The 14,174-nt window shown below is 36.7% G+C and overlaps 1 protein-coding gene and 1 long non-coding RNA gene across 6 annotated transcripts in view; one reads left to right on the top strand and one right to left on the bottom strand.

Moving 5' to 3' along the window:
- The window catches only part of FGF12 (fibroblast growth factor 12), a 766,619-nt gene that overhangs the window by 391,572 nt on the left and 360,873 nt on the right, over positions 1 to 14,174 (top strand). The window lies entirely within an intron of this gene.
- Positions 2,114 to 14,174, bottom strand: part of LOC128656367 (uncharacterized) — a 15,754-nt gene continuing 3,693 nt past the window's right edge. The window contains exons 2-3 of the long non-coding RNA XR_008401995.1: positions 10,651 to 10,777; positions 2,114 to 2,382 (exon numbers count right to left, since the gene is read on the bottom strand). This is a non-coding gene — a long non-coding RNA (uncharacterized LOC128656367). The remainder of the gene's footprint in view (positions 2,383 to 10,650; positions 10,778 to 14,174) is intronic.

Consider the following 14,174-nt stretch of genomic DNA (forward strand, 5'->3'; position numbering starts at 1 on the left):
AATTATAAGATCATTACTTTCTTTTACAATACCTAAGACCCATACAGGAAAATTTTGACAGAGAAATAGAAGTGTGTTGCTATTTGAAGGTCAATTTAGTCATTGCTTATTTGAAGGTCAGACTTTTCTATATTCATTTAGAAGATATTCTTGTTCATTAGAGGTTATTTGTAATTTATCAGCCCTTTGTATTACCTAAGAGGACAGCAACTCATTGATATGTAATGGTTTTCAGCCAAGGGGTAAAAGCTTTGCTAATACATCCATCCGTGAATATGAAACAGATCTCCTTCTTTAATGAGCACAAGTAGCCATTGTTACATCAGTATTCTGCAGCTTTACAGATAGGGCACCTTGTGCCCTGTGACAGAACCTGCATTTACAGATGCCTAGCCAACATTTTTGGCTTCTGTAAAGCCAATAACAGAGTGAGACAGCTAAGCAGCAAGTGTCCTGTGGTCCTGTTGCTTTGATAGATTTGTTGTTGTTGTCTTTGACGTGACCCTCAGCAAAAGGTCACTAGCTGTCTCCAAATGTCTTGCAGCTACATCTTTTAACCCTTCCATTACCGTAAAAGCAGACAATACATAGATGCATGCACAAGATATAAAGATGCACATTCAGCTTTTGTAAACCGTGCAGAAGAAAAGAAAAAAAAAAAAAGGAGAAAAAAAATCAACATAATTTAGAATTCCCTAAAGTGTATTCACTTTGATAAAGCTGCCAGTATCACTGAATTATATTACATAAAGTTAGCAACAGCTGGTTAACTGTAGGTTATGTAGCACACTATGACTGTGCAGATCAGCCTGATAAATTCTCTTAAAGGGACGTTAGTGCACTAATAAAATGTTCTAATTCATCTTGCAAAATGAAGTTTATAGAATACTGGGGCTGTACACACTGAGGGCCAGATTACAAGTGGAGCGCTAAATATTGTTTGATAAAAGTGATATTTGCGCTCCACTGTGTAATACCAGTGCTCGATAATGTGGGCTGGTATTACAAGTTTTCATGGCTGGGAAGCATTGTGGCGCGCTCACGGGAGCACACTTCCATAGTCTCCTTCGAGCGCTTATAACTTTTTATGGATTTTTCTTTAATTATTGTTATTATACAGTGTTATTATGAGTGCAAACCTACTTTTAAATGTATTTTTGATGTGTTTTGTGCAACTTTTTAGTCGAGCGTAGCAGTTAACCGGAGCTCTGAAGTGGTGTTATTCCGACGCATGTTAAATTAAATTACGCTAAAGTGAGCATGTTTACTTTCAACTTGTAATACGTGCACTACTTCTGGCATGTGCGAAGAGCCGTGATAAACCTCTTATCGCTTGTGTGCAACTGTTAGAGCGCCACTCATAATCTAGCCCTCAGTCGGGAACAGACTACTTAATATTGAATGGCCTTGTTTATATTGCTGAAGTTGTCAAACAGCTTAGTGAAATTTTTCAAAAAAGCTGCTTCTATTGAGAGGTCGGCTGCTATGGGGGAACGGTGACAGTTTCAGGGACCAAAATTGCCGTAATTAATAAAGATTATAAAAACAAATGCCCAATATACATAATTTGATGTGCACAAGCTGCAGAATAATGTTAAAAATTATTGATTACGTTTACAGTCCCTTTAATTGCCAGGCAAGCTAGTGCATTAAGTCACTGTGTAACCTCTAAGATCAACACTGGGAGTGTGCATGTGGCATTTTCATTTTTATTAAAGGGCCATGGAACCCAATATTTTTCTTTCATGATTCAGATAGAGAATTCAATTTTAAACATTCCAATTTACTTCTATTATCTAATTTGCTATTTCTTTGTTGAAGAAATAGCATTGCACATGGGTGAGCCAATAACAGGAGGCATTTATGTGCAGCCACCAATCAGCAGCTCCTGAGCCTATGTAGATATTATTTTCATCAAAGGATATCAAGAGATTGAAACAAATTAGAGAATAGAAGTAAATTGGAAAGTTGTTTAAAATTGCATGCTCTTTCTAAATCACGAAAGAAAGAAAAAAAAATGTGGATTTCCTGCCCCTTTAAAAAAGTAGAAAGCAGCTTTTATTTAACATATTTTGACACAATACTAGAGGGAGATAAAAAAACAGAGTGCAAGAACAGATCAAGTGTAGTTTATTAACAACAAGCCAATGCACATATTAAAACCACACTTTATATAATGGGTATAAAATCAAGCCTGTATATTTCAAAGCACCAGCATGTGCACCAAGAGTGTCCACTATTAGAGAGGAATCCCCATCACAGAGTGCCACTACTGGCGTCTCTCGATCCCACAAGTGACCACAGGGCGCTTTACGCTGGGTTCATAAATTTGATCAGGTGATCCGAATACCTCTACGCGCTTCTCTCAGATCATGTCTGGAACTAGTGATGAATACAAAAACACACTAAAAGTATTAACAGCGCAACTAGGAGAGAGGTGGATATGCAGTGGTAAAGTTAAAACAAGAGGGTTATTAAAAATAAATTAAAGCAACTATAAATAAATAAGATTAATAATGTGACCAATAGAGATCAATGTGAAATATAAGGTAAAAAAAAAAGAAATACACATACAAATTAGCATACATACATACATATAAACATAAATAAAATCCAAATGTTTAAAAAACAATTGATCTGGCTAAATGGATATTACCCAATACTGGGGAGAGTCCTTAGGAACATTCAAATAAAATAGTGCCTGCTGAGGTAGTTTATAATGCCAGCTCCTAATGACCGTCCTTAGAAAATGAGGTGCAGCTACTTCCAGAGGCGTGTTTCCAGACGCTCTCTTTACTTGTAAATCCTATGGCGAGAAAAAGAGACAGCGCAACCCCACATCAAGGTAGCAGTTTCAACAAATTTATTGGGTATACAAAAATATTGCACTTACAAACAAGTTAAAAGTTTGCGCATTGATCCCTCTTCAGGGAAAGAAGAGAAGCGAGTCCCAGTTCACTTTGAAACCCTCCAGGGAATAACTGTTTTACTGCCGCTTCAATACTTCTTATGGTCAGTCTTAGTGTATTGGAGCCGTCCGTAGCTCCACCCCCAACGCGTTTCGTCTGCGCTTTTTCCTCTTGAAAAAGTCTGCAGAACGCAGACGAAATGCGTTGGGGGTGGAGCTACGGATGGCTCCAATACACTAAGACTGACCATAAGAAGTATTGAAGCGGCGGTAAAACAGTTATTCCCTGGAGGGTTTCAAAGTGAACTGGGACTCGCTTCTCTTCTTTCCCTGAAGAGGGATCAATGCGCAAACTTTTAACTTGTTTATAAGTGCAATATTTTTGTATACCCAATAAATTTGTTGAAACTGCTACCTTGATGTGGGGTTGCGCTGTCTCTTTTTCTCGTCATAGTGATGAATACAGATTCATTTCCGTATATTTCTGAGAAGAAAAGTTCAGTATAAATGAGGGCAGCATAAGAATGAAGAACCATTTGGAGGAATATTTGGAGTTTCTGCTTTTCCACAATGGCAATTCCTGCAACTCCCTAGAGGTACTCTGCTCCTGTGAATACTACAGGAGAACTACTACTGTTTGGAACATTTAACCTTTTTAACATATTTGAACACTACCCTGTCTTTGTTATTATTGCCATCAAATTGCTAACATCAATGTTTTGGGGGTTCCTGCATGTTTTAGACTGATACTTGTTGCAGTCTTATGTTTTAAGCAAATTGTAGCGCAAAATATTCTGTTTTTGGTTTTGACACAATACTATGCTGGAGTTGAATAGCCACAACACACTATACTCCTGAATCCTATGTCCTGTAAAGTCCACACAGGAGCTGCAAAACACGAGTATGTGTTTAACCTCTTCACATATGTTAATCAGTTACCTGTGTAATAGCTATAATCATAATAACAACAACAGTTTTCTAATGAATCTGTAACATAAAACTAATACATTTACTTCATTCTGTTTAAACATGTGGTAGCTTTCACAAGAAGACATGTCGTTGTGAGCTTAGAAGTACAGAGACACCTCAATCATTGTCTATTTTTAGGGGTGCATATGAGGAAAGCACAGTTGTTAATAATGAATAAGTCACATATAGGGCTTGCTACTCTAGGCTTTGATGGAAAGCAGAGTTCAATTAGATTTTCAGCTTTCCATATAAAAATATATTTTATTGAATTGTAGTTTTCTATCAGCCAAATGCACCAATGTACGGTATATCTATCCATTCAAGCTGTAATAAGTTTGTACTTTCAAATTGACAGAGTCTACCACAGCATTTTAAAGCAATTTACTCTTCTAATGGTTTTTAAAGCACACTGCCTATTAGATTGGCTATACCTTTATGTCAGGCATTTAATTTATTTAGGAGACCTTGCTACAGTATGACATCTGACAGCCTTACTGCACAGTAATGGGCACCAAAGCCAAAACAGTGGCGTATCCTAATCAGTAAAAAACTAATTTACCGCAGACCCTATGTTATGCTGATATTGGGGTCCAAGACATTGGACAGTGTGATAAGTAAATACTCCATATATCAAATATTTAGCCATCAGCCTGTCAGTCTGAAACAACATTGTATTAATGCTTATCCATACACAGCTAGAAAAAAAAAAGAATGGGAAGAAAAAGGAAAAAAGAATACGGCAGTCATAGGGTTTGCAGGTCTTTCTATTGAGGGGGGGGGGGGTGCAAAAAAATGTTCAGGACATAATAATATCAATGAAGACAAACAAATAGAATATATGTGTATAATATTTACACACAAAAACTCACATACAAACACACAAACACTTACACATCGACAAATACAAAAACTAAACACACACATTCACAAACACCCACACTACGCACACACACACATGCACAAACACACACATTACACACACACAATAAAAAAATCACATATACACACGCCCACACACACACAAATTCACACACTACATATACACACACATGCACAGACACACGCACTACACACACAAATATATGCAGAAACACGCGCAGTACACACATTCAAAAACTCACACAATACACACACATGTACAAACACATGCACTACACAACAACACATGCACTACACACGTACACACATCCACAAACACACACACACATATACACATGCATTCACAAACTCATAAACTACACACACATACACTCTCCCACACACAAATACAAAAACAAACACTCATACACATACACACACACATAAGCACATTCAATATACACACGCATGCACAAACTCATACACTACACACACACAAACTCCACACTCATACACTTACACACAAACATAAATACATACATGCACGCACACACGTACAAACACATGTGCACAAATTTACATATACACACACATATACAAATACACACTACACACACATATGCACAAATAAACAACATATACATACACTCACAAATGCACACACTACACATGCACCCACACACAAACACATACTCTTAACCTTTAACCTATTGTTTGATTTTTGTTAAAGGGACACTGAACCCCAATTGTTTCTTAAGTGATTCAGACAGAGCATGCAATTTTAAACAACTTTCTAATTTACTCCTATTATCAAAATTTCTTCATTCTTTTGCTAGCTTTATTTGAAAAAGAAGGCATCTAAGCTATTTTTTTGGCTCAGAACCCTGGAGAGCACTTTTTATTGGTGGCTGAATTTATCCACTAATCAGCAAGAACAATCCAGGTTGTTCACCAAAAATGGGCCATCATCTAAACTTACATTATTGCTTTTCCAATAAAGATACCAAGAGAATGAAGAAAATGTGATAATAGGAGTAAATTAGAAAGTTGCTTAAAATTGCATACTCTATTTGAATCACGAAAGAAAAAAATTGGGTTCAGTGTCCCTTTAAGTTCAAAGGCGGGTCCAGCGGTTAGGGAATTAAGTGTGGTGGTGGGTCTGAAGTTTAGGGTGTTAAATGAGGTGCAGAGTTTCCAGCAGTTATGGGGTAAAGTGTAGTGGGGTGGCGGTAGGGGGTTGGTTGTGGTGGAAGGTCCAAAAGTAAGGGGGCTTAAATGTAGTATGTTTTAAAGAATGATAAATTAACAAATGTATTAAAGAATTTTTATGATGCATACAAATGCACCAAATAACAAAACATTTGTTCATTTTTGTCTTCCTATTTAAACAAATGCACATCCCTAATAAACACATAAACAAAGACACTCACAAACACACACTACTCAAACACACACATATACTCACATAAACACAGACACTCACAAACACACATATACTCATATGACCACAGACACTCACAAACATACAATACTCAAACACACACATATACTCACATGACCACAGACACTTACAAACACACAATACTCAAACACACACATATACTCACATGACCACAGACACTCACAAACACACACTACTCAAACACACACATATACTTACATGACCACAGACACTCACAAACACACAATACTCAAACACACACATATACTCACATGACCACAGACACTCACAAACACACAATACTCAAACACACACATATATTCACATAAGCACAGACAATCTCAAACACACAATACTCAAACACACACTACTCATACACACATGCACACACACACATTTATAACAAGTAATTGGTATCTTTACATGAACCATATGATATCTAGGGGTGGCATGTGACTCAACATCAAAAGGAAAAATAATCTGCTCCTTATTATGTAAGGTCTCAGCTGATTAGTTTACTGTTGAAGAGAGGTTGGATTAATCCATGTTATGTCTCTTAACTTACTTTTGTTGTAATCAAACACAATGCATATTGTGGGCCGATTTAGCATGCTGTGAATGCAGCAGTTTCCACGCAAGTCGTCAGGTTCACCGGAAACATAAATTAAGAAGCATAGGTCTTAAGACCGCTGCTCCTTAATTTATCCGCCATCTCTGAGGCGGCGGACAGCAATTATCCCGTTTAGATATGATTGGGATGATTGACACCCCCTGCTAGTGGCCCATTGGCCGCAAATCTTCAGGGGCGGCATTGCACAAGCATTTCACTAGAAATGCTTTTGCAATGTTAAATGCCAACAATGTATTCTGTCGGCATTTAGCGATGTTGGGCTGACATGATCCTCTACATCAAGTAAGTGACTTACAAACTAAAGAAGAGATTCTTTTTTTTACAAATTAGGCAAACAAGGCATTTGCCTAGGGCAGCAGATTTGGGGGAGGAAGCACTTTTTGTGTCTCACTACATACGAACTCACTACACCCACACATACACGCACACTGCACTACACACTCACACTGCACTACACACACACACTCACCATACACACACACTCACCATACACACACACCATATACACAAAAACCTGGGGGGGCAGCAGAATTTTTAGTGCCTAGGGCAGCACAAAACCTAAATCCCTAGTAGCTGTATGGAGGGATGAGATAAGGACTTTAGTACTGCTACACGTGTTGGCAGTAATATTATTTTGTTTAGGACTTTTTATTCCCCCAATTAAAAAAAACAAAATAAATAAATATGTGGATGTCAATGTCCATCAGGGCATGGAATCGCTAAGGTTCAAGTATTAAACAGGTACTTTGTTCAACACTAAGTTACAAAACCACATTAGAATCCTATAATCCTATTTAACCTTACAAAAGTACATTGTAGGACATTTCTGGTGACTCACTTGATTGCATTACGGGATCAGTCGGTGACAATATGTTTGACAGCATCCACCTGTCAAGACCAGAGCACATCAAAGCACATTACTGCATAGTGACTGGTGAACTATTTTATCTTCATCTCAGTCATTTGTTGGTGACTATTGCATGAGTGCTAAAAAATTACATCTTAAAGGGATAGTAAACCCCAAATTTTTATTTTATGATTCAGATAGAACATACAATTTTAAACTACTTTCCAATTTAATTCTATTATGATATTTTCTTCATTCTCTTGTTATCCATTGCTAAAAGGACAGCATTGCACTACTGACAGGAAGCTGAAAATATCTATTTAGCCAATCACAAGAGACAAATGTGTGCAGGCACCAATTAGCAGCAGCTCCCACTAGTGTATGATATGTGCGTATTCATTTTTTAACAAGGGATACTAAGAGAACGAAGCACATTTGAAAATAGAAGTAAATTTAAAAGTGTCTTAAAATGACATTTCCTATCTGAATCATGCAAGTTTAATTTTTACTCTCCTATCCCTTTAAGCTTTATTTTTAATATGATTTTACACAGAGCGATATTTTATACATATAAAGCAGAGTTACTACCCTGCATGTGAAGATTATTTGCAGTTCTTGTTTTGTGATGTCCAGAGACAGGAATTTTAAGTATCCCCTTTTATGTGTAAAAAGTCAATGTTTTAAAGGGACATTAAACTATTTTTTTCTTTTCATTTTTTCTTTCATGATTGAGATAGATCATACAATTTTAAACAACTTTCTATTTTACTTGTAACCTAATTTGCTTCATTCTCTTAGTATCCTTTTTTGAAGGAGTAATAATGCACTACTTGGAGCTAATGGCAAGAGGTATATATGTGAAGCCACCAATCAACAGTTTCTTAGCCTATCTAGGTATGGCTTTCAACAAAGGATACAAAAAGAACACAGCTAATTAGATAATAGAAATAAATTGGAAAGTTATTTAAAATTGCCTGCTCTATCTAAATTGTGAAAGAAAAAAATGGGATTCATGTCCCTTTAACTAGTCATTGATCTCAGTCATTAAAGGGACATAGAAGTCAAAATGAAAGTTTAATTATTCAAATAAAGCATGAATTTTTTTTATATAAAATCCAATAGCCTTCTATTACCAAATCAGTCATTAAAGGGACGTAGAAGTCAAAATGAAATTTTAAAGGTACATTAAACCCAAAAATGTTCTTTCATGATTCAGATAGAGAATACACTTTTAAACATCCCAATTTACTTCTATTATCTAATTTGATTAATTCTTTATCCTTTGTTGAAGAAATAGCAATGCACATTGGTGAGCCAATCACACGAGGCATCTATGTGCAGCCACTAATCAGCAGCTGCTGAACCTATCTAGATATGCTTTTCATCAAAGGATATCAAGAGAATTAAGAAAATTAGATAATAAAAGCAAATTAGAAAGATATTTAAAATCACACGCTCTTTCTAAATTATGAAAGAAAAAAATGTGGGTTTCATGTCCCTTTAATTATTCAAATAGAGCATGATTTTTTTAATATAAAATCCAATATCCTTCTATTACCAAATTCCTTTCTCCTTGTATCCTTTGTACAAGTGTAGCTTCCATCCATAAGAGCATACTGAGAAAGAGCATACTGAGATAGGCTCATGAGCATGCATGTTTTTTACTCACTATATGGCTGCAGCCTATTTCACTAAGCTCTTGTGAAAAGGGGCTCTGTTTCAACAATGGAGAAAGTGATACATCTGATATCAAAAGTAAAATAAAAAGTTTTGGCCGCAAATCTGCAGGGGGCGGCATTGCACAAGCTATTCACAAGAACTGCTTGTGCAATGATAAATGCCGACAGCGTATGCTGTCAGTATTTATTGATGTGCGGCGGACATGATACGCTACATCTTATCATGTCCGCTCACACTTTCTTAAATCAGCCCCTTAGAATATAAAGATCCTTTAATAAGAAAATAACAAAAGCGATATACAGGTGATACCTTTAATAACTAACAAATAGTGGATACAATTGCAAACTTTCAGGACACTGAGGTCTCTCCATCAGGTATCTCAGTGTCCTGAAAGTTTGCAATTGTATGCACTATTAGTTAGTTATTAAAGGTACCACCTGTATATCACTTTGTTATTTTCTTACAAAAGGATCTTTTTTTGAATACACTGGCTAACACAGTACTGCTCTTTTTCTGCAAAATGATTGTTGAACAATGCTGCTATTTAGTTGTCTAGACACATGCATCCCACCTGTCTAGGTATTCTGTTTTGCAAAGAATACCATGACAATCAAGTAAATTTGATAATAGAAGTAAATTGGAAACTAAAAAAAATAAATAAAGAGCATGCAGAATTATGAAAGAAAAATGTTGGTTCCTTTAAATTTTAATTTTGAATTCCATGTCCCTTTATACAAAGAAGTTTGTGTTCATTAGAGGTATCCAGGATTATATGGACAATACCTGTGGACCATGCCAGGTAATCAGACAGCAGCACAGTGTATTATGTGGTGTAAATGGAAATTAAGATGTATTATATGCTAATATTACATAATAAAGAGATATACAACTTTAAGAACATCATGTTGTACCTACAAATCTATCTTTAAAGAGGTTTCTTGGTAATTTACCTTTCAAATTTTCATAATTGTATGGCAGAAAAGCAGTAATTCTGCCCCTCAGTCATTCTATATATACTTTAGATTAAATTGAGCGTAAATTAACATTTTAGCTGTTTAAAATGGCTGCATTACTTTGCGTTGCAGTATGTCTCAGCCCTCTGCCCGCTAAAGGGTTAATAAAAGATAACTGGCAAAATGCTCTGGATTTAATTTCTTTGATTTTTTTTTTCTTGGCTCGTTCTATTTTGGAAGTTTCTCTTTTACACCTTGTAATAAAATGTGTCACCATTAGAACTTGTAAAGGCACTTTAGTTGCTGTCACTGCCAGTGCACAAATCATACAGGGGAAGGAGTTAAATGCTTGCTTTATGATACCTATGGCGTGTTACCCAGTATGCACTATTGCCAAGGCCGTGTATAATTGAGAAATCTGCAAGCTCTGCATGTCCAGTGACCCGGAGGTAACCCTTGTGTTTTCTTCCTTCCTTCAGCTTTTTTATGCCTAGGGGAGAAACATATTTCAATAAATTGTTACTGCATTTTAGATGTCAATATATCCAGATTTGTGAAGCTATAAAGTGCACCAGATATGGGGTCTTTGCATTGCTCAGGCACCATTTTCGTCTTGCAGCCCACTGATGATTTACAGTCTTTCATCAACACTGCAGATATACGACAGACTTGTTTTTCAACTGGTACATAAATAATGAGAGTTCCTTATCAGATTTTACTACACCCTGGTACTGATTTTTAAGCAGCAAAACACAAAAAACATATTGTAAGACCACCATTTTTGTTTTCTGCACCCAGTTATGTAATAGTAAAAAGTAATCAGATATGCAATAGAACACCCAGTATTGTATGCATGGGTAGGGGAGGTATTTTTTGTTATATGACTATGGCACATATTTTACAAAAGGTTTGCATACTGCCAGATGTGGTTCTTTACAGAATAACTAAATGATGTAGGTTGTAGAATTTACAGTTAGCATCTACAGCCCTACGTGCTCAATTTATGGCTTTAATGGAGGGGACATACGGAAGTAGTAGCGTGTCAGTTTTAAGCAACAACCATAAATGATGTAATTAACAGTATGCACACATTTTTAAAATTAACTCTATTGTGATTATACAGCACATTACAAAATTGCAATACACACACATGTATACTGACAGACACACAACTACACACACACACATGCGTACGGACAGACACACAACTACACACACACATGCATACTGACAGACACACAACTACACACACACATGCGTACTGACAGACACACAACTACACACACACATGCATACTGACAGACACACAACTACACACACACATGCACACTGACAGTCAGTGACAGACACACAAATACACACACACATACATACTGACAGACACACAAATACACACACACATACATACCTTCCACTAAAAGTGTTAAACAGGATATCTCGCACAGCAACCACAAGAAACGTGGAAAGATAATAAATACAATGTGAACAATGAGATCTGCATGAAAAGGTTTAATATTCACATACCTTTTGTTTTGTTCAAGCAGTCTGACTGGATAGAATGTTTTCTGTGTTGGCAATCTCACCAAATCCAAAAAAAGAGGTTGATAGAGGGCATTTCTGGGCATGTCACCTAAAGGGTGACTCAGCATGCAGGATATTAAAAGTCACAATTGCACATGTGAAGTATTTTGTCTCATGCTATTGTCTTACTATATCAAAGCGGACAAGGTTGTGTCACTTTTATTTGCTTTAAAGAGATGTGAAACACCAATTTTTTCCTTTTCTGATTCAGATAGAGCATACAATTTTAAATAGCTTTCAAATTTACTTGTTCCAAAAACTAATTTCTCGCTGAAAAAAGCTTGATGCAACATCGCCACTGTAAAACAGTCCTTTCTAACATGTCCAAATGGGAAAACTTTAAAAGAGTTAAAGGGACATAAAAACCCAATATTTTTATTATACAATTCAGATAGAGCATACAATAACATACACAGAAATACAGACACACACACAATGGCAGTCACATCAATAAACATACAATAACAGACACAGAAATACACACACAATGACAGACAAACTAATGCACACACACAATGACAGTCACACCAATACACATAGACACACAACAGACACACCTATACACTCACACCATGACAGTCACACCAATACACATACACACACGACAGACACACCAACACACACACAATGACAATCACACCAATACACATACACACACAACAGACACATCAATGCACACACACAATGACAGTCACACTAATACACATGCACACTCAACAGACACACCAATACACATACACACGCGACAGACACACCAACACACACACACACACACAATGACAATCACACCAATACACATACACACACAACAGACACACCAATACACATACACAATGACAGTCACACCAATACACATACACAGGACAGACACACCAATACACATACACACAGGACAGACACACCAATACACACACATAATGACAGACACTGCAATACACATACAATGATAGACACACCAATACATACACACACATGACAGACACACCAATACACATACACACAGGACAGACACACCAATACACATACACACATTAGACACACCAATAAACATACAATGACAGACACAGAAATACATACACACACATGACAGACACACAAATACACACACAATGACAGGCTCACCAATATACAAAGACAAAGATACACATACACAATTAAAGACACACCAGTACACATACAATGAAAGACACAGAAATACACGCACACACACGACAGACACACAAATACACACACAATGACAGACTCACCATCAGTATACATACAATGACAGATACAGAGATACACACACAGAAAGATAGACACACCAATACACATACAATGACAGACACACAGATACAGAATGACACACAAATACACACACAATGACAAACACACAAAATGACAGATACACAAAGACACACATATAAAAAAAATGTTTCACAGAATCACTACTAAAATTCCAACATGCATGTGGCAACATATAGAATAGCGAGTAAGCAGAGGAGGGTAATTTTCATTGTATGAAGAAGCACAGGGAAGTAGAAATCTGTGCCTGTAGTGAAAAACATTAGCTGAGCTATATCACTGAGCCTCTCGGCTTCTTAGTATGACTCTCAACCAAGGTTGTGTCACCTATATCATCTCCCTGGTACTGCCTCATCTAAAAGTGTTTAACTCCTGCAATTAAAATAGTGACATGCTCATCTTGACATTTCCATAGGATACTCCCTAGGAAAAGTGGAGGGTACCTAGCAGTCAAATATGTTCCTTACATGGTAGTGCCTTTCTACTGGTTTAGTAGCTTCCAGTACAGTTCCATCACAGTTTAGGTATGTCTCTTTACTTGTAACGACTGATAAACCTGAAATGTATTTATATTCTGTTCACTTCATTCCTTTGTCATCTGACTCCTCATCACATCACTGTGTAAGGCATTGTTGGATCAGACTGCCCTTACTATTCCTGGAACAAATCTCGAGTCCTTTCCTAAGTTGATCTTTCCAAAAAAATGAATCTCCATCAACAAAGGTCCAAAGTGTATCACATGTTCAGCTTGAAAATGGCACGACAGCTGTGATGAGTAGGCATGTGTAACTGTGATTAAGATAAGTGATTCAGTGGTAATGCAAATGTATGCCACTGACTGAACAAGAAACAATGCTGGTCTTTTATACAGTTATATAAACCATGTTTACAAAACATAATGGGCCAGATTACGAGTGGATTGCTGTTTAGTGCTTTCACTAGAGGGCTAATTGCGCTAGGAGTAAAGTTTTTGCGTGCGTCGGGTTGAGCTAGTATTATGCGTTAAAAGTAAAAAGTTATCG

The sequence above is a fragment of the Bombina bombina genome, chromosome 4 (genome assembly GCF_027579735.1).
Source record: "Bombina bombina isolate aBomBom1 chromosome 4, aBomBom1.pri, whole genome shotgun sequence".
Taxonomy (NCBI): Eukaryota; Metazoa; Chordata; class Amphibia; order Anura; family Bombinatoridae; genus Bombina; species Bombina bombina.